Source organism: Jaculus jaculus, chromosome 5, assembly GCF_020740685.1.
Source record: "Jaculus jaculus isolate mJacJac1 chromosome 5, mJacJac1.mat.Y.cur, whole genome shotgun sequence".
NCBI classification, from domain to species: Eukaryota; Metazoa; Chordata; class Mammalia; order Rodentia; family Dipodidae; genus Jaculus; species Jaculus jaculus.
This window is the reverse complement of record NC_059106.1, coordinates 33,286,672-33,306,917: the sequence shown is the minus strand read 5'-3', so window position 1 is coordinate 33,306,917 and position 20,246 is coordinate 33,286,672. Positions and strand designations below refer to the sequence as shown.

The following is a 20,246-nucleotide window of genomic DNA, read 5'->3' as shown; positions in this document are numbered from 1 at the left end:
ATACTCTCCAAAGAACCTTTTCAATATGATGCTTAGTCAATTTAGGACCTTAGTGAAATTGATGCAGTAATTCAGTCAAAGCACCCAATTCAGTAGCTGTGGATAAATACCACTAAAGTGCTTTTCTGATAATTCACCTCTCAATGACTGGTTAGTTAGCAGGGTGAATAGTAGAATGGAAATTCCAAAAAAGAAAATGTTCACCATCTCTTGTTTGCAGTAAATATATCCAAAAGGCAAGATTAATATATTGCAATTCATTTCCCAGAGACAGAGATAATACTGGAGTCAATCAGTGCACTATACCAGTGGCCTCCGAATTTGTGTGTGTGTGTGTGTGTGTGTGTATGTGTGTGTGTGTGAGAGAGAGAGAGAGAGAGAGAGAGAGAGAGAGAGAGAGAGAGATATTTCCATTTTTAAAAGCTTTAACCACTGAGGAGCTACAGAGATAGCTCAGTAGTTAATCTTGCCTACAAAGCCTAACAACCCAGGTTCAATTCCCCATACCCATGTAAAGCTTGATGCACAAAGTGGCACATGCATCTGGAGTTTGTTTGCAGTGGCTAGAGGCCCTGGCTTGCCCATACATACACGTACGCACGCATGCACGCACTCTCCCTCCCTCCCTCTCTCTCTCTGCTTACAAATAAATAAAATACAAAAAACTTAACCACTGAGCTATCACAACATGCATCCTTGAGCATATAAGCATGCATACAGGTGTAGCAGGGTATCTTACTGAGAACATCTAGTCTTATGTGGGTGCTGAGGAATCAAATTTGGGCCAACAGGCTGTGGAAGCAAGTGCCCCTAACCACTGAACCATCTCTCTAGCCCCTATATTTTCCTTCTTTCTTAATTTTTATTTATGAGTGAGAGAGAGAGCGTGTGCACCAGAGGGAGGGAAGAAGGGAGGAAAGAAGGGAGGGAGGCAGGGAGGGAGGGAGGCAGGAAGAGAATGGGTATACCAAGGCCTTCAGCCACTGGAAACAAACTCCAGACTCATGCAGCCCCTTGTGTGCATGTGAAACCTTGTGCACTTGCATCACTGTTTATCTGGCTTACATGGGTCCTAGAGATTAGAACATGAGCTCTTGGGCTTCACAGGCAAGTGCCTTAACCACTAAGCCAACTCTCCAGCCCTATTATTTCCCTGCTTAATACATGATTGCTCTCATATAAAAGCTAGAACATCACAAGGTATGAGAGTTACAAGAATCAAGTTGGCAGCTCAGGGGTGAAGAGAACTCCAAGAACTAGCACATATGTGACTACATCCTTACAAATTAATTTCAATTACCTTACTGCTTTTTTTTTTTTAATCTGATTCTCTAGATTCTCTTAACAGTTACTAAACAAGACAGAAGATGTTAATATGTACCTAACAGAAAATCAACTCAAAGAAAATTCCAAACAATATGGCTGTTGTGATCATTAATAATGATTGTCAACATGACAGGACCTAGAGCCACCTGTGAAAGATTATGTAGATTAGGTTAGCCTCTATGTATGTCTGTATGTCTATGAGGTATTATCCTGATTGTATTTGTTAAGGCTGGGAGGCCCACTTCAACTGAAGCCCACATCAGTTCACGGGCTGAGGACCAAGACCGTGTAAGGGAAGAGCTGGCTAAGCAGCATTCTGCTTCCTCCCTGTGGGCTGCATGTGACCAGCTGCCTCAGGCTCCACCACCACGCTTTCCCCAGCACGATGAACTGCAATGCAGAACTGTGAGCTGAACTAAACCCTTCCCTCCTTAAACTGATTTTTGTCAGGTATCATGGTTCCAGCAAGAAATTTACCAATGCAACAATCAAAGAAAATCAGCGAGCCAGGCACAAGTGGCACACACACCTATAATGCAAGCCCTCGTAAAGCTGATGCAGGAGGATCATGAGTTCGAGGCCTGTGTGGGCTGTTAACAGGGACACATCTGGGCTGTATAGTGGGATTCTTTGTGGTAGGTGGAAGGCTTCAGGAATCTAAATATGTGAAGAATGGGATTGAATCAGATTAGGGTCAGGGAAAGTATCCTTGTACTTTTCAACTTCAGTTTGCATTATCCTTTTTTTTTCCCCCATGGTTCTTCTTAATTCTCAAGTATCTTTTAAGTTATTATTTCAGACATGACTATGTTTACCAAACAACAGGACATATTATCAGTCTTATAGTGCATGAACTATGTATTTATACAAAGGATAGTGGCTTTCATGTAGCAAAAGTAATATTATACAGGACTAGAATGTAGCTCAGTCAGTAGAGTGTCTGCCAAGCATACAAAAGACCTTAGGTTCCATCCTCAAGATGGCATTAACTGAGCATAGTGGCCCATACCTATAATCTCAGTGCTTGGAGGTAGAGGCAGAGACTCAGAAGTTCAAGTTCATCCTCCATTACACACTTAGTTTGAGGGCAGCCTGAGCTACATAAGAATTTTCCTCAAAAAAAAAAAAAAAAGGAAAGGGGGCTGGAGAAATGGCTTAGCAGTTAAGGCACTTGCCTATGAAGCCTGTGGATTCAGATTCAATGCCCCAATACCCATGTAAGCCAGAGGCATGTGGTGGCACATGTGTCTGGAGTTTGTTGGCAGTGGCAGAAGGCCCTGGTGTGCCTATTCTCCCCTCCCCCTCCCAAATAACTAAATAAAATATTTTTTTAAAATTTAAAAATAAAGGAAAAAGGAACACATAAAACATACTTGCTCTATAATGTCTAAAATTGAGTGCATATAAAGTAAATCATGAATAAACTGATTAGAACTAATTTATTCCAAGCAACTGTCTTTCCAATTACACATCTCACATTTCACAGGAGGCCAGTGACTGGCACTAATCTTCTTTTAGGAAGAAAAAAAAATTCTCAAAACTTTCAACTTTGAAATATGAGATTTCAAAAAACCTCATGTGCTCTAGCAAACTATGGGCATAAATTTCCATGACCTAATGGAGTGAGTTTGCAACAGATTAAAAAAATGTTTTGACAAAATGCATTTTTATGGTTACATCTCTAAAAAGAGCAAATAGACACCCCTACTGATAAAGAAGCACTACTGTCAAATACCCTTATAGATTCACATTCCAGCAACAGAGAAGTCAATTTGATGCCAAAATATATCTAGTCAATTAAAACAGCGAATAATACATTAAAATTAAATACTTTGATATGGCAGCTAAATCACTGGAAATGAGCACGCAGGGCAAATGAGATGGCTCAGCAGTTAAAGGCGCTTGTTTGCAAAACCCATTAGGCCCACTTCAATCTTCCGAATATCCAAGGAAAGCCAGATGCACAAAGAAACAAGCAAGCAAAGGAAAGGAGTCTTCCTGCACTCAGAGTACATGAAGTAAATGCACCCACAGCTATTCTAAAGACAATTCTAGAAAGGAAAAACATCAGAAAAGATTGTGAGATTGGCAGAACATCATAGTTGTCTTTATCATTTCAACTGTTTTATCTTTATAATTTTAGAAATATGTAGATATTGTCAAGAACAGTGTGAAAACAGGAAACCCATGATGAAGGTGGGAAATACACTGATTAACACATACAGTCACATCTGTTGGGACATTTTCTTTTCACACAATCCAGTCAGTATGAGTAGTCTATTCTTCAACTCACCTTTAAAATTTCCCTTTTTCATACCCCTCCCTCACACTGACTTGTTCTAAAATTGACCAAGGCCCCTCGGGACTCTAATGGTCTGTGGAACCCAACTATCTCCTGTCTTCACACATGAAATCTGGCTCTGACCCTATTCAACATGGCACTTTTTACACTCATCTACATGTGAACGCAGATTGTTAAATGCCCAGTAATTTTTGAAAGTGGACTGAAAAGAATAAGCCAGTGTTAAAAATTGAATCAAGGGCTGGAGAGATGGCTTAGCGGTTAAGCGCTTGACTGTGAAGCCTAAGGACCCCGGTTCGAGGCTCGATTCCCCAGGATCCACATTGGCCAGATGCACAAGGGGGCGCTCACGTCTAAAGTTTGTTTGCAGTGGCTGGAGGCCCTGGAGTGCCCATTCTCTCCCTCCCTCTCTCCCTCCCCCCCTCAAATAAATAAAGAAAAATGAACAAAAAACTATTTTTAATTGAATCAAGTGAAATGAGACAGGTGGAAACTTGTCCCTTTCTGTTGGTATGAATTTCATCATCATTTCTGCACCCAACACTGCCCTTTACTCCTGTGGTATCTCAGACGCCTCCCTGAAGGTGAGCATTCAGTGACACCAATATGGTAGCTAGAAGTGGCTATGCAGAGCATCCTAACAGAGCTGGGCAAATGCTTTAGAGCAGGTCACTGGATTCCAGACAGACAGCTCACTAGTAGACTATCAAAACCCAGACAGACACTCCTCTTGGAGTCTTCCAAAATGCAAGACACAGTACATGGAACTATCCAGCAAGATCATGGCCTTAGAAGTCCTACCATAGAAATAATTACTTAAGAAATGTCCTGAGGAATAAGTGGAGACCTCTACGTAGGTACTAAAGCACAAAAGAAGCTTCACTAAGCAGAGCAGAAATCCCGGGTCCCAGGGTACTGTGATGGGGTACAAAGAGTAAAGACTGAAGACTAATGTAAGATAATTCCTATAAAGAAAACAAGATGATCTTAACTGCATCAAAAGGAAAAACCAAAACAAAACTACCAGGAACCAAGCACGGTGGTGCATACTTCAAGCCCCAGCCCTCAGGAGACTAAGGCTGAAGGATCCCACATTCTAGGCCAGCCTGGGCTACAAAGCATCACACTGGCATCCCACAAAAAGCAGAGGGACCAAATCAATCAGTACTACAAAACACCATAAATACAGATGAAAACATGCAATGCAAGTATCTGTATTGTCACAGAAAGTATATATATGTTTTTTTCTTCATTGATAAGACTGACTTTTTTTAAGAAAAGAAAACTGCCTGCATTCATATATTTACCACAATAATTCCTACAGTATTTTCTCTGCTTGTGCACTAATTTTCATGGCATTCATTCAAAAGGGGTTTGGTTTCACTGAGGACCTTCTAAATAAAGCCTCTGAAATGGTGCTTCTCAAACAGTTGACTGAGTTTGAAGAACATGAAATTGCACAGAATGATTAGTGGGTCCAGATGTCTCCTGGGTCTCTCACTTAGATGCAGAGTCACTACTATAGTTCTGATTACTTCCATTCAACACAGGAGAACTGATCACACGGAAAACTGAAATGGTTATTTTGATATCCTTTAAAGCATCCAATTAAAAGATGTCCAAAAGTATAATAAATGCCAATATTAATGGACATATATAGGAAGAAAGAATTAAAACCTTGCAATGTAAGGGCATACAGACTAAAAAGTTACTTGTGAGGCTGGAGCTTGCAAAGCTTGACAGATCAGGTTCAATTCCCAGTACCAATATAAGCCAGGTACACAAAGTGGCACCTGCATCTGGAGTTCATATGCAGTGGCAGGAGGCCATGATGCACCCATCCTCTGTCTCTGTTCCTCTTTCCCAAATAAGTAAATAAAAATATCTTAAGTTACTTGGTGGGGACTGAGAAGGTGGCTCAGCAGTAAAGGTGTTGCTTACAAAGGCTCATGTCTGGGTTCAATTACCCAGTAAAGCCACATACAAAAAGTAGCACATGTATCTAGAGTTTGTTTGCACCAGGAAGAAGCCCTGGCGTGCACCCATTCTCTGTCTCTCTCTAGTAAATAAAAATATTTTTTTTAAAAAAAGGTACTTGTGAAGTTGCCACATAATTTACCTTGGAAAATATATAAAGATGAATTATATAATTATAGTGTCAGTGGAAGGCCTTGTAAAACAATCTTCCTGTTAAAAAATCTATTCCAGGTCTGGAGAGATGGTTCAGTGGTTAAGGCACTTGCCTGCAAAACCAAATGACCAGAGTTCAATTCCCAGTACCCACATAAAGCCAGGTGCACAAAGTGGCACATGCATCTGGAGTTTATTTGCAGTGGTTAGAGGTCCTGATGCACCCATTCATATTCATTCTGCCCCCCTCCCATCTCTCCTATCTCTCTCTCTGCTTACAAATAAATGAATAAATACATGATTTTAAAAAATCCATTCAAGCTGGGCATGGTGACGCACGCCTTTAATCCCAGCACTCAGGAGGCAGAGGTAGGATCATGGTGAGTTCAAGGCCACCCTGAGACTACACAGTTAATTCCAGGTCCGCCTGGGCCAGAGTGAGTCCCTACCTCAAACAACCAAAAAAAAAAAAAAAAAAAAGTCTGTTCCATTAAATAACAGCTTCAGCCTCCCTGTGGACCTAGACCAGTTTATGCTGGGGAGACATGAACTGATTGGTCAGTCAATGCATTGGCTAGAATCTGGATGTACCTGAGACCCTGTCAACCCTCCCCAGCTTTGACCAAGGCCCTCTTTGTGGCTTGCTTATAACGTCACTGCCCAAGCCAGCCCTGCTCAGAGATGGTGAAGGCAGGACTCTCTTTTGTTTCTATATAGACAGTGTTTCACTGTGTTGCCAACATGGCTCTGGAACTAATCACTGGGTTCAAGACAGGCTGCTGCCGCCTCAGCCTCCCGGGCAGATAATACTCCAGGTGCCCATCACCGTACCTGCTCCCCCCCAAAAAAATTACCTGCTTGAGAGGTAGCTACAAAATAAACCAAATATAGGCCAAACTAGAAAATTGGCCTGTAGTTTAAAAAAAAAAAAACAACAACTTCAAATTTCCTTAAAAGACAAGTAAATGCCCAAGGAGCCATTTCTTCCCAACCAGAAGAGAAAGCAAGGTGGAAGAAAGTGGCCAGGCCTTCGAGGGGAGCGTGCTTGCAAAGACTCCCACGGGACCGTCTCTGGCCATGTCAGAAGCACTGTTAAAACACGCCAGCGCTGAAACTGCTCGCAAATGGCAGCTGACCCAGGTGTTCAGAGACGGAACTCCCATGCAGCATTTAGCTACCCGGTTACAGAAGCGTATTACACACAACAACGTGACAGCCATCTCCAGTACTGAAACGACGCATGGGGAAGGAAGGAAGGAAGACGTGTGATGCAGACAGCACTGTAAGAGGCTGAAACTGCCTGACACGTTCAGTGTTCACAGCTTATACAGGATTTCCCTAATAAAATTTCACACGGCATAAAAGTCAGTAATTATCATAAAAAATCTTCCTAATTATGCAAACAAGCTAAAAAGTCCACCAATATTTTTACCACAGATTATTATCAACGAAATAGAATTACATAACAATGGTAAGGATTTTATCTTTGTAACTATTGCCCCATTGGGCTCACTGAAAACAAATTCAATAAACCACTACGTGACGTGAACCACACTGGTGATTACGTTCCTTCCGGGCATATTGAAAATGGCCAGCGCATCCATGTCACTAGGTCACAGGCCCACTGGAGTACCCAGGGGCACCTGATCAGGAAGATCACAGCTTCACTCATGCAGGAGGGCTGAGAGTTTAGAGGGCCTGTCTAGCAAGCATGAGGCACTGGATTTCATCGCCAGCATTCAAAATTAGATGACAGGTAAGTAGATGACGGGCTCATTAAGTGACTAATAGATGATAGATGCTAAAGACCGATAGCTACAGATACACCGATGACAGAGACCGGTCATACACAGACAAACGACAGGCAGGGAGATGACAGACTGACAGGCTGCCGGGAATGGAGATGGTATTTTTGACACTGCTCTGGGACCCTGAAGTGTACGCATGGTAGTCCTCACTCCATCGGTGGTTTTGCTTTTTATGGCCGGTTACCTGGGGCACTGCGCCTTGAATGTGAAATGCTCCCAATAAGCCCATGCGTTTGAAGACTTGGTACCAGTTGGTACTATTTTGTAAGGTCCTGGAACCTGGGAGGTGGAGCGTTGGCGGAGGAAGTCATAGAACATAAAAACTCCAGAGCATGGGAGACATAAGAATGGTCACTCCACATCTCCATTTCGATAGGCAGCCACTGTGCTCACAGGCCAAGAACACTTTATCCACGTGACTGAAGTGAAAACCTTGATATTAGGACACGATGGGATTGGGGGGACTGCATATCGGGTGTCCTCAGACCCTTGGGTTGAAATCCTAACCACCAGCATGGGACATTTCGGATGGCTGGGATTGGTATTCTTGCAAAAGAGGTTCATGTAAGCCTGTTTACGAGCCCACCACAGGTAGCACCTATGGAAACAGAAAGCTCTCACCAGACACCAGAAGCATGGCTACTAAACTCAACCTTCACCTTGCATTCTCAAGACTACAGAGTGTGAGAAAGAACTTTCTGTTGTCCATAAGCCAGATCCAGTCTAAGGCATTTTGTTCTACCAGCCTGAACAGAGCTGGATGGCCAGTTGGCTGTCTAAAGGAAACCCAGGTAAACACAGGTGTGTTGAAAAGCAGCAGAAAGGAACAAGCCACAGAAAGATGCAGCTGCAGTCGGGTCCGAGAGGCTCAAGGCTGCTGGCTTCGGAGCCAGAGGAGGCTAAAGCACCCCAAAACCCAGGCAGCCTCCAGAATCTAGTAAAGGCTCCCAGAAAGACAATTTGCTCTATACTTTTTTGCTCCATCAGGGACCTTGTTTCTGCCCTCCATTCCCAATCCCCTGTTCTAGCCACAAAAGAACAGCAATGATGAAAACAATATTAGATGTTCTCATTCCACTTAACAGCATCTTGTTTTAAGTCATACATCTTGAGACTATGGAGCCTCTGTCAAGCAACAGGATAGTCTAGCCCAATTCACTAACACACACTCTATTTTTAAGATAAATACTTCTCAAGCTGATTTAAATAATGAATTAACCAATGGATCAACCATGGCCCAAACTGCCACTTTAATTAAACATGATGACAGGTTGCATTACCAGCAGTGCTCTGAGATGTCCCTAGGTCACTGCACTTTCCAGGCCACACTTGGTCTAATGCTACCCTGACTGAGGCAATGGTACTGTCCCATCTTTAAACAGAAGAACTGAATTATCATTTAAAGAAATTAATGAAGTGAATGAAGCACGCTTCTATCAACCTACCACATGTGTGTGTGCAAACACATCTATGTATGCATACTCTTAGATGTATTTATTCACAACTAGAATATGTATACAGAATGTAAGTGTATATACTCATTACAAGGTTGATACTACAAAGACAAGGAAAAGGCATCCAAGTGTCCCACAGAGGTAGAAAGAACCACAGCACAGACAACAGGTTCTTGCCATGGCACTCTTAAGAAAAGGTTGGAAAAAAGAAGATAGCACTCTGAACTCCAAACAGAAGACGTGTAGGTCATGGCAAATGCTCAATCTACACTTTTGAGAGGAGGTACATGTAGGGAATAAATGTGACAGGACAGGAGGAAAGGGGCAGCCAAGGACTTGAACTTGGAACACCAAGAGGGAGAAACAGTGGGCGTGGAAGCCATGGCACAGTTCACCTCTATGGAGTCTAGACAATTCTAAGTGTCAGTTCAGCTTGCAGTATGGAGGAGATGCTGAAAGGGAGCATCAAGTCTACGACACGGGAAGACGTACCTTTGAAAGTACCTATTTTCTGAAGAACTGGAATCATCCCGTTCTTTGCAGTGGGCCTGAGCACGTGTGGGCTCACCTGCACTTCTGCCCAAACCACAGTGTGAGTACAGGGAAGAGGTGTTATTAAGTTTCCATACGGAAGAGAAGGATTCCTGCTGATGTGTGGGTGCTGTTATTTGAATCTGAAATGTCGCCTGAAGGCCACAGTAATAGCAGTCTTTCCCAGCCCGTGGCACTATTGGATTATGTTGGAACCCTGGTGGGAGAAAGTTAGGTCACTGGAGGTGCGCCCTGAGTGGGATCAAGGGGCCCTGGCCCTTAGTCTCCTTTACTTTGTTTCCTGGAAGCAATGAGGTGGCTCATCACAGCGCCATGATACTTCAACAGGCCAAAGCCTGAGGGCCAGGTGACCACAGACTGAAGCCATGAGCGAAAATAAACCCATCCTCCTCAGGTATTTCATTACAGCCTTGGAAGGTTGATCATCTCAGGTAAGTGTCACAGTGAAATTTCACCAACGCAGTCAACAATGAACTGAGAAATAATAAGATGCTAAGTTACAAATCCATTACAAATTGTATATAAATGAGTAAATGCAAAATGATTTAGACTTTTATTATTTTCTTCCCTTAAAATATATCCCCCCCCACCACAACTAATTCTCCATTCCAGAGAAAAGTGAGGGAGGTATTCAAGAAACACTTCCCAAGACCTGGCTGGCTGCATGTGGTTCTCTGTGGGCCTCTTATCATAGAAGTGATGCTAGAATTCTGAAATACTAGGAGCATCTCTAGCTGAGCCCAGAAGCAAACAGAGCAGGGACCATTTCTAATGTTAAAAGCAGTGGGAAAGTAAACAAGCACATTCTCAAGAAGTAAACAAGAGTTCTCTAGATAGTGCAGCAAAAGGAGAGAGGGGATTTTATCTGTAAGGCTTTCAAACTAACAAAATAACCCACAGTGTGCATCTCTCTGGGATGGGCACCAACAGAGAAAAGAGACCTGAGCCCTTGAATAAAATGGAAGATGGAAACAAAAGAGAAACCTTGCTCATTCACCGCTGCACTGAAACATTTTCATGTTACTGTTTCCCCTGTGTAACAACACATTTCTACTGCCATTCCAAAATGGCCTTCTCTGGCTTGGATTTCAATAGTACTACCTTACTAAGCATCACATCGACACTTACACACTGGGGTGTAAGCAGTCAGCTTTGCATCTTAATAGACAGACAGTAAGTACAACACATATCAGACACATTCCCAACAAGGCAAGGCCTAAAGGTCAAGTAAAATTTAATCATCAAAGACAGGGAAGAAGTGAGGAAAGGCAAGGTGACTGGGAAGTGGGGAATACATCTTTGGGGTAAAAAGGGTAAACCTGGGCTGGAGGGATGGCTCAGTGGTTAAGGCACTTGTCTGCAAAGCCTAATGACCTGAGTTAGATTCCCCAGTACCTACATAAAGCCAGGTGCACAAAGTGGTAAATGCATCTGTAGTTTGTTTGCAGTTGCTAGAGGTCCTGGTACACCAATTCTCTGTCTCTCTGACTCTCTCTCTTCCCTGTCTCTCTCTGCTTGCAAATTAATAAATTTAAAAAACACACAGATTTCAAAAAACAAAAGGCAAATGTATGAAACTTCTACAGGTTTTGAATGAGAGTGAGCTTTTTGCATAACGAAGGGTTCAGTCCCCATAGTTTGTTTTGAGTCTAACTTCAAAAGCAACTTCTAATAAAGCCAATGGCTCATCCTAGAGAGTAGCGATGAACCCCACAGGCCAGCCTGTCCCAGTAAGGACTAGGATGCCATCTGGACAGAAGACGTTACCTACCAGGCCAATGTTATAACTGCTCACGTGATGTACAATATCCCAAAAAGACAGTAATTTTCAGGCCAATGGACTTTTCATCAGTATTCAGTAAAAAATATCCTTAGGGCTGGAGAGATGGCTTAGTGGTTAATTACTTGACTGTGAAGCCTAAGGACCCCAGATTGAGGCTCCATTCCCCAGGACCCATGTTAGCCAGATGCACAAGGAGGTGCACGTGTCTGGAGTTCATTTGCAGTGGCTGGAAGCCCTGGTGCACCCATTCATTCATATTCTCTCTCTCTCTCTCTCTCTCTCTCTCTCTCTCTCGCTCGCTCTCTCTCTCGCTCTCAAATAAATAAGTAATTTTTTTAAAAACATATCTTTATATCTGTTGAGGTATTTTTATCTTTTTTTTTTTAAACAAAAACCCTTTTGGATGAGGGGTACAGTTCAGTGAAAGGATTTGTGCTTAGCATGCATAAGGCCCTGGGTTCTGTCGCCAGCAACAAAGCAACAAGAAAAAGGTGTTTCATAGGTATGAGTGGAAGCAATACTCAAATATTTACTCAACTTAAAGATGGCTAAAGGACCAGGCATGGTGGCGCACACCTTTAATCCCAGCACTTGGGAGGTAGAGATAGGAGGATCACTGTGAGTTCAAGGCCACGCTGACCTACATAGTAAATTCCAGGTCAGCCTGGGCTAGAGCAAAACCCTACCTCAGGAAAGAGAAAAAATAAAAGAGCTGGAGAGATGGCTTAGCAGTTAAGGCACCTGCCTGCAAAGCCAAAAAGACCCAGGTTCAATTCTAAGGTGGCACATATGTCTGGAGGTATCTGGAGTTCGTTTGCAGTGGCTGGATGCCATGGTATGCCCATTCTCTCTCTCTCTCTCTCTCTCTCTCTTTCAAATAAATAAACAAAACTAAATATTAAAGATGGCTAAGTAAGAAATACTGATGCCAGACAGGACTTACAAAAAAGCTTTCAAGTTGGACATGGTAGCACACATCTTTAATCCCAGCATTTGGAAGGCAGAAGTAGGATTGCCATGAGTTTGAGGCCATCCTGAGACTACATAGTGAATTACAGGTCAGCCTGGGCTAGAGGGAAACCCTAGCTCGAAGAAAGAAAAAAAAAATGCTTCCAACCCAAGCAATAATAAGTAGTATAGGAATGGTAAGGTCTGTTTTCAGCAGTAATTTCTTGTCTTGAATGTGAAGACCTAGGCTGAGCTTTGCTTCAACACAAATGTGCTGTTACTTTACCAGGCTGAGCCTGTTTCCAAATTGTACAAACAGGGAAAGTGAAGCGGGAGGTACTGTACGAGACTATGTTAAGATGAAGCTGTGGCCATGTCCAAGTGTCTGTCACTGGTACAGGGGGCTGCCATTCTCAGTGGGGATGAGTCACCCCTGTCAAAATGTGCAGGTGCTCAGAGGAAGAAAAGGGTTTCTCAGGACCCCTACACAGGCATCAACAACACAGTCCATCCACGAGGCTGTTGTGTTTACTGCAGGATTGCAACATGGAGACCACGGCAGCCCCGAAGCAATGATGGTGTCTGCTTTCTTACTGAGCGCCGAAGCCTAATCCTGCTTATACTCTGATGTGGAGAAAACACATGCTGTTCGTTCTTGATGGATGAAACGGGAACAGCCAAGCACAAGCATGATTTTACAACCTAAATCACAATGTTAGTTGTTGGTTGTTTAGTACAAAACCTAAAGAACGAAATACACTTCATTATGATTCCAAGTATCAGTGAAGGAAAAAAAGAAGATGGCTTTTGTTTGTAGTATTTAAACATAGTCCTCTGAACATAACTGCCATCACCTGACAGCCTGTCTTAGCTGCCAAATTGCTCATTAGGTTTGGCAATTTTCACCTGCGCCTCCAGTTTACCTCCCAGCAGGGAAAAAACATCAGTCTTCTTGCACCACTTCTGCAGTGAGATTCCAACCGCCTCTTGGTAGCAGACCACCCCCACACAGCCTCGGAACACACACTCCTTGTCTGCATACCATTGTTGTCAAAATGTCACTTCGGCTCCTGACATTGGAAGCCAGCTTAGCTTAAATAAAGCAAAATATACAAGAGTGTGCGTTACACAAGCCTTATGTTAGAACACTAAGTGAGCAGACCAATAATTCACTCTATTTTCAACTCAAAAAAAAAAAAAAAGAATGCAGAAACCGTATGAATTTTTAACAATCTCATTTCAGGGAGAATGTTAAGTCGGGGCATAGGTGAGCAAAGCAGGGTACTCCTCTTCCAACCGCAGGCACTCGCCCAGCCTTTGTCCCAGGTCTGAAAGGAAAGGCTCCAATGTGCAAACAAACAATGGAGGCCAGAAGATGGACACTGAGAGGGCTGCTCAGCCCCACTCCAATGAACATGGCGGCATTTGGAGGCGGGATGGTCAACAGCAAGAGAGCCAGTGGGCAAAAATCACCAGAGGTAGGAAACAAAATGCCCAATACCCTGTAAAACAACTTCTGATGGAATACTGTTTTTCACTTTGCAGAAGTAAAATATTCACTACCAACACTGCAATTAGCTAGAAAATTACAATAATTACAGCAATTTTGTATCCCATCTCCAATCCAATTAATAGATATATGACCTTGTCAACATGTAATAATCAGACTGCATCTACAACAAAACTGGATGGCTTTATAAGCTGAATGGAACTTACACAGTGAGGGAATAATTATGTGAAATTCTGAGCATACCATTTGTATGCCAGACTCCACTTCACAACTCAAAAGAAAATACAATAGGAATATTATTTCTATTTTCAATATATATTTAAATCAGGTCCAAAAATAATATGCTAATACCAGCTAATGTTAAGAGAACAGATCTCTAAACCAAAGATCTTGGATCTTCTCTATCTTTGAAGAGAGCTTTAATTTTGATCTCTGTATTATTAGGTAAGGAAAATTTTGAGATCAAAAGGAAACAGTGGGATGTTAACTTTAGGACATAATTTTTTAATAACAATTGCAGCAATTTCCTTAAATTCTAAAAAATTATGATGTTAGTAAGACCTCATAAATTAAATTGTATTAATAGATAAAATGTAAAATTCAGTATAGTTTTAAAATTAAAACGTTAATGTTTATAAGTTATTGAAATAAAGTGTACTTAATCAAAATTTTGCCAAAAATCTTATAGCAGTGTTATTCCCAGAAACTGCATGGGGCTTATGGCACTTCCAAAAGAAAGCTGGAATCTTTGTTTGATCTTCTAGAGCTGACATTAAAAAGTCAGAATTCTAGATCAAAGGAATCTTGCCATGGCTCTAAAGTAAGGCTCCCTATCCCCAACTGTCTGAAATATTTAAAAACTCCTTAGGCATGGAAGGGAGGGAGAGAGGGAGGGAGGGAAGAGAGGAGGGAGGGAAGGGGAAGGGAAGGGGGGAAGGGGAGAAGAGGAGAAAGGAAGGTAGACAAGGGGAGAGGGGAGAGAGGGAGGGAGGGAGGGAGGCCAGCCTGCCTGCCTGCCTGAGAAACACAGTGATTCTGCTAAGTCATTCTGGGCCCAGCATGTTTAGTATGGTAAGCAGAGATGGTTAGATGGAGGCTCCAACTGTACTTTTGACAAGGAAACCATCTATTGGTCTATAGACAAGTGGGGCAAGAAAATCCTACATCTTCCCATCCACTCTCTACTGTGCAGTATTCCAGGACAATGCGTCCACAGGCTTACAAGCCCAACACCTGCAAGATTTGTGAGAACTGAGACAATGTTTGAAATCACAAAAATGAATTAAGTAATTTACAAGTTTTAGAATGAATGGAAATATTTCACTTTTATCAAAAGAACCCTCTCTTTAAAATCCATGAAAATCCATTAAATTTTACATAGATTGAAAAAGATTGAACATTTGCAGTCATAACCAGTATAAATTATTTTGCTATTGGTGTTTCTGTGATGGGAGAACTATATAAAAGGGAAGGTGCCTCTAGCCCAAGAAGAGCTTATGATGGCTTGGACAGTTCTAGTCCTACTCCATAAAATAGGAACAAAACATTTAAAATGACAGCCAGGTGTGGTGGCATATGCCTTTAACCACAGCTGGCCGACACAGCAGACCCTGTCTCAAACAAACGAGGCCCACATGCCAACCTTACTGGGGACTAAGTTTCCAGCACATGAAGCTCAAGAGACATTCAGACCACTGCAGTAACCAGCACCTAGAGCATGATTCACCAGCAACTGCAGAATTGGAATTCTCTGACTCTAACATGGCTATTGAGCTACTGACAAACCCTGTGCACAAAAAGAAGCCTTCCTCATATCTGGTTCAGTAGAATAAATAAAAGAGCCTTTATGGATTTTCAAATAATAACTTGCTTCCCTAGCATTCCAGTTTGCTTGTCTATCTGTTATCACTATAAATGCATGAATTTATCCCTGATACTGAGGCAGTTTAGGGATAACAGAGCCCCAAAGTGAACAGGTTTCTTTTGGCTAAACACACTGATTGTCCTTTGGCCTACAGGGGAAAATCGAGGTCATTACACATTGCTACAGGTCAGAACCATCATAAAAGTCTAGCCTGTCCTTATCTCTGCCTCTTGGGGAGTCCTTCCACTCCCTTCAGAGAAGCTCTTCCTACAGAACTAAGATTTCTGGGAAAATTGCCCCTTTCCAGAAATCCTGACCCCAAATGCCTGACACACCAGAGCTGGACTAACTAGACCAGCCACTCAGCCACTCAGCCAGGGGATTCACATAAAAAACCCAAACATGGGCTGGAGAGATGGCTTAGAGGTTAAGGTGTTCACCTGCAAAGCCAAAGGATCCCAGTTCAACTTTCCAGAACCCATGTAAGCCAGATGCACAAGGGGACACATACAGCTGGAGTTTGTTTGCAGTGGCTGGAGGCCCTGGCGTGCCCTTCTCTCTCTCTCTCTCTCTCTCTCTCTCTCTCTCTCTCTCTCTCTCTCTCTCTAATAAGTAAAATATATTTAAAAAAAAAAGTCTCAAGGTGGGCTTCTCAAACCACCTCTTCCCTCCCTAGGCAAGAGCTCTGCCTTGCTTCTTTCTCTTAAGTTCTGGTCTTTCCCATGTCTCCTTTCCTTCCCTTAAGTTCCCCTTCTCTTAAGGCTCTCCATGCAAAAGCTCTGAGCTATAATGAAATCATTCTGGACCTTACCCGCTGGTCTGTGGACTTCTTTTTTTAAATTCATAAGACAAGAATCTGGACACCCCAAAGTTATCAGTGTGTTGGCACATTAGCAAGGAACTCCAATTCCTGTATCAATACTATCCATATTAATCTCCTAATTTCCTACCTTTCCCCAGCAAGGGGCCTGGAATTGGTTCTCAGGCCCTTTGAGGCAGTGCCAGTAATTTTCCATAACTCCCATCCTCTCTGATGACAGTAACGATCTGACATATTTCCTGTCCAGACCTGAGTTCCAGCAACTCTCCAAGGAGCTCTGATCTGTGTTCGTGGGAAGTGTAACTTCCAGAGTAAAAAATAGGATATGCGAAAGGCTTAGTTACTGGGCTCGTGATCAGTTCAACTCTTCAGTGAACACATGCTAGGTTTTCCTTCTTTCTACCTTCCTTTCTCTTAAAAATAAAACAACAGAATCATCATAGCCTGTCCTTGCCAGACAGTGGACACTGATTATGATTTATTCTCCTCTAACTAAAGTTGATGCTCCTTCTTTCTAGTCTAAGAATGATGTGTTCTCAATGGAGTCAGCAATGACAGGAGCATGAGGTTCCGATGGGTCAGGCAGCGCAGGAGTGATGGGGGCCGGGGAGATGGCTCAGGGGTCACGTGCTGCATAGTCTTCCACCTCTGAGTTATTTTGCCTTCTCATTTCTGCAAATGCATCTCTTTGGTATTTAGGAAATAGTTTGTATTTTTGTCCCAATATATACATAATAATTTGTGTATAATACTACCCACAGAGTAACTATCCACTATGAGACATTCTTTATTTGGCTACTAATCACATTTTTAGCCTTTATTATAAGGATGTTGTTCAGAATATTTTCAAATATTCAAATATCAACTTTCAGATAGCAACCCCTTGGCTTGTAAGACAATGATCCATTTAATTCTAGGTTTCTAGACCTTGGCTCTGAGCCCTTTGTGGAGGACATGTTTGGTGCACTGTGGTTCCAAGATGCTATTTTATATTTATTTTTATTTATTCTATTCTATTATTCTATTCATTTTCTTTTTGAGACAAGGCCTCACTCTAGCCCAGACTGATCTGGAACTCATGGTGATTCTCCTACCTCAGCCTTCTGTGTGCAGGGATTAAAGGCATGTACCAGGCTAGTTCCAAGATCTTTTACAGCAGCCTTGGTGTCAACAAACTGCAGGTTGCACTCCTACCCCACAAAGGATAACAGCCCGAAGCAACTCCAGACATGGTGAAATGTTTCTTAGGGGAATATTAACCCTGAGAAGAACTGACCTCACAAAATCAAAGTTCCATGGTTTATTTTTTATGAACTAAAAAAAGATCAGATGGCTCAGTGGTAAAGCATTTACCCCTCAAGCATGAAGACCTGAGTTGAGTTCAAATTTCCAGAACCCATGTATAGCCAGAAGGAGTCCCACATGTTTGTAATCGGAGCTCTCCTGAAGCGAGACTGGAGACAGAGACAAAAGAATGCCATGGGGCTCTCAGGCCAGCTGCCCAGAGTGGACAGCGGTAAACAGCAGAGAAGCTGGAGGCGAGGACCCACACATGGGCGGTCCTCTTACCTCCATACATGTGTCATGTGACCCCGCCCCACACAATGATTTCTGTAAAAAAAAGCTTGGAGTCAGGCGTGGTGGCCTTTAATCCCAGCACTGGGGAGGCAGTGGTAGGAGGATCGCTGTGAGTTCAAGGCCAGCCTGAAACTACAGAGTGAATTCCAAGTCAGCCTGGGCTACAGCGAAACCCTACTTCGAAAAACCAAATAAATAAATTAAATTAAATACATTTTTAAAGCTTAGAGTAAATTTACTGGCAATTTCTAAGAAAACAGATAATATTCAGGATGAGATTTTGTTTGTTTGCTTGCTTGTTTGTTTGAGCCGTAGGGTCTCACTCTACCTAGGTCTGACCTAGAATTCACTCTGTAGTTTCAGGCCTTCCAAGGGCTGGGATTTAATGCATGTGCCACCAACACCCAGCAAGATGAGAATTTTGTAAGACAAACCCAAACATGTCTTCACATTTAATATCTACAGTTTTACTGAAGAAAAACCATGACAGGGCATGGTGGTTTGATTCAAGTGTCTGCCATAAACTTAGGTGTTCTAAATGTCAGGTTCCCAGCTGATGAAGATTTGGGAATTAACACCTCCTGGAGGCAATGTCTTGTTGGGGGGCAGGCTTATAGATGTTATAGCCAGTTTCCTCCTCTGGCCAGTGTTTGGCACACTCTCCTGTTGCTGTTGTCCACCTTATGTTGGCCAGGGTGTGATGTCCACCCTCTGCTCATGCCATTATTTTCCCCTGCCATTGTGGAGCTTCCCCTCGAGCCTGTAAGCCAAAATAAACCCTTTTTTCCCCCAAAATCTGCTCTTGGTAGAGTGATTTCTGCCAGCAATGTGAACCTGACTTCAACACAGGGACAAACGGGTTCATTTAAAAGAAAAGTCATCATCGCTCTTTAAAAAATTTTTAAAAAAAAGCAAAAATGAGGACTTTCTTTGAGAGCCTAATTAGAGTTATTTCTCAAGTAAGCAAATATCTTCAAACTGTTGGCTGCTATGCTTTCCATGTTATAAATAAGGATGAGTGCTGACCAGTTCTTTGCAACACGGGCAGTCCCACTGCCTCTACTCCAGACTCGGCACCTCTCACGGTGCCTGGCAAGCACAGGCAAACTCGAGCTCCGCATCTGGATAGAAGTCAATGACACAGTAGGAACGTGATCGTCACTGCTGCCGTGTCTGTAGTGTACCATGGTCATGAGGTCTGGCTACAGCAAGTGCTTAACATGTACTTATCCAGGGTCATACAAGGCACTAAATCTAAACAAACTTCATATATAAAACCCAGAGCAATAGAGTAACATGTATACAGTCTACACATACACATGAAATCTACCTTCCCTTTCCCCACAAATAGAATGTCAAATGGGTATTCTGAGTTGAAGACAGAATTCATGTATTAGGACCAGCAAAATGGAGGTGGCTGTGTGGGAGAAATTTAGTTCAGTCCAGAGACAAAAGCTGGCAGAAGGCATACTATTCAAATTCTTCCCCAAAAGAACACAAAAGTCCTGATCTGCCAACATTTTCTTTATGGAGCCCCGGAATCAGAGGCACATTCCACTTTAGGAAACAGATGAACACAAACATAAGAAAGGTTTTATATATACATACATGAAGGCATGATTGCTTAAATAATCACATTATTTTCCAAGCTCAGGCACCTGATTACCTGTATTGCCTAATTAAGTTTTCATTAAGTCACCCTTAGGTAATCAACTTTATAATCTCTCTAAGTGGCTACCCACTGCACCACAGCACAGGCTCCATGTGCTGGCATGCAACAAATGAAGCCACCACGCGTACAGTGCACAGCCCACCTTTTCAAACATGGTGCCCAAAGCAACTCCAGCAAGAGTTTATTTCCTTGTTTCTGGTCTGCTTGGGCAGAGTCTCGTGTAGGACAGGACAGCTCAAACTTTCGATCTTCCTTCCTTGGGCCTCTGAAGGCAGGGATTAGAGGTATGTGCCACTATGCCCAACCTCAACTTATAATTTTCCTAAAATGCTCCTTCTAACAGTCACCAACAGCTCAAATACAAAGTTTCACAATTGCTAGGCTGGAGAGATGGCTTAGCAGTTAAGGCGTTTGCCTACAAATCCAAAGGATCCCAGTTTGATTCTCCAGGAACATAAGCCAGATGCACAAGGGGGCGCCTGCGTTTACCTGCAGTGGC

At 42.6% G+C, this 20,246-nt stretch overlaps 1 protein-coding gene across 18 annotated transcripts in view; it reads right to left on the bottom strand.

Moving 5' to 3' along the window:
• Window positions 1-20,246, bottom strand: part of Pard3 (par-3 family cell polarity regulator) — a 619,141-nt gene that overhangs the window by 375,609 nt on the left and 223,286 nt on the right. The gene's annotated exons all lie outside the window — the stretch shown is intronic.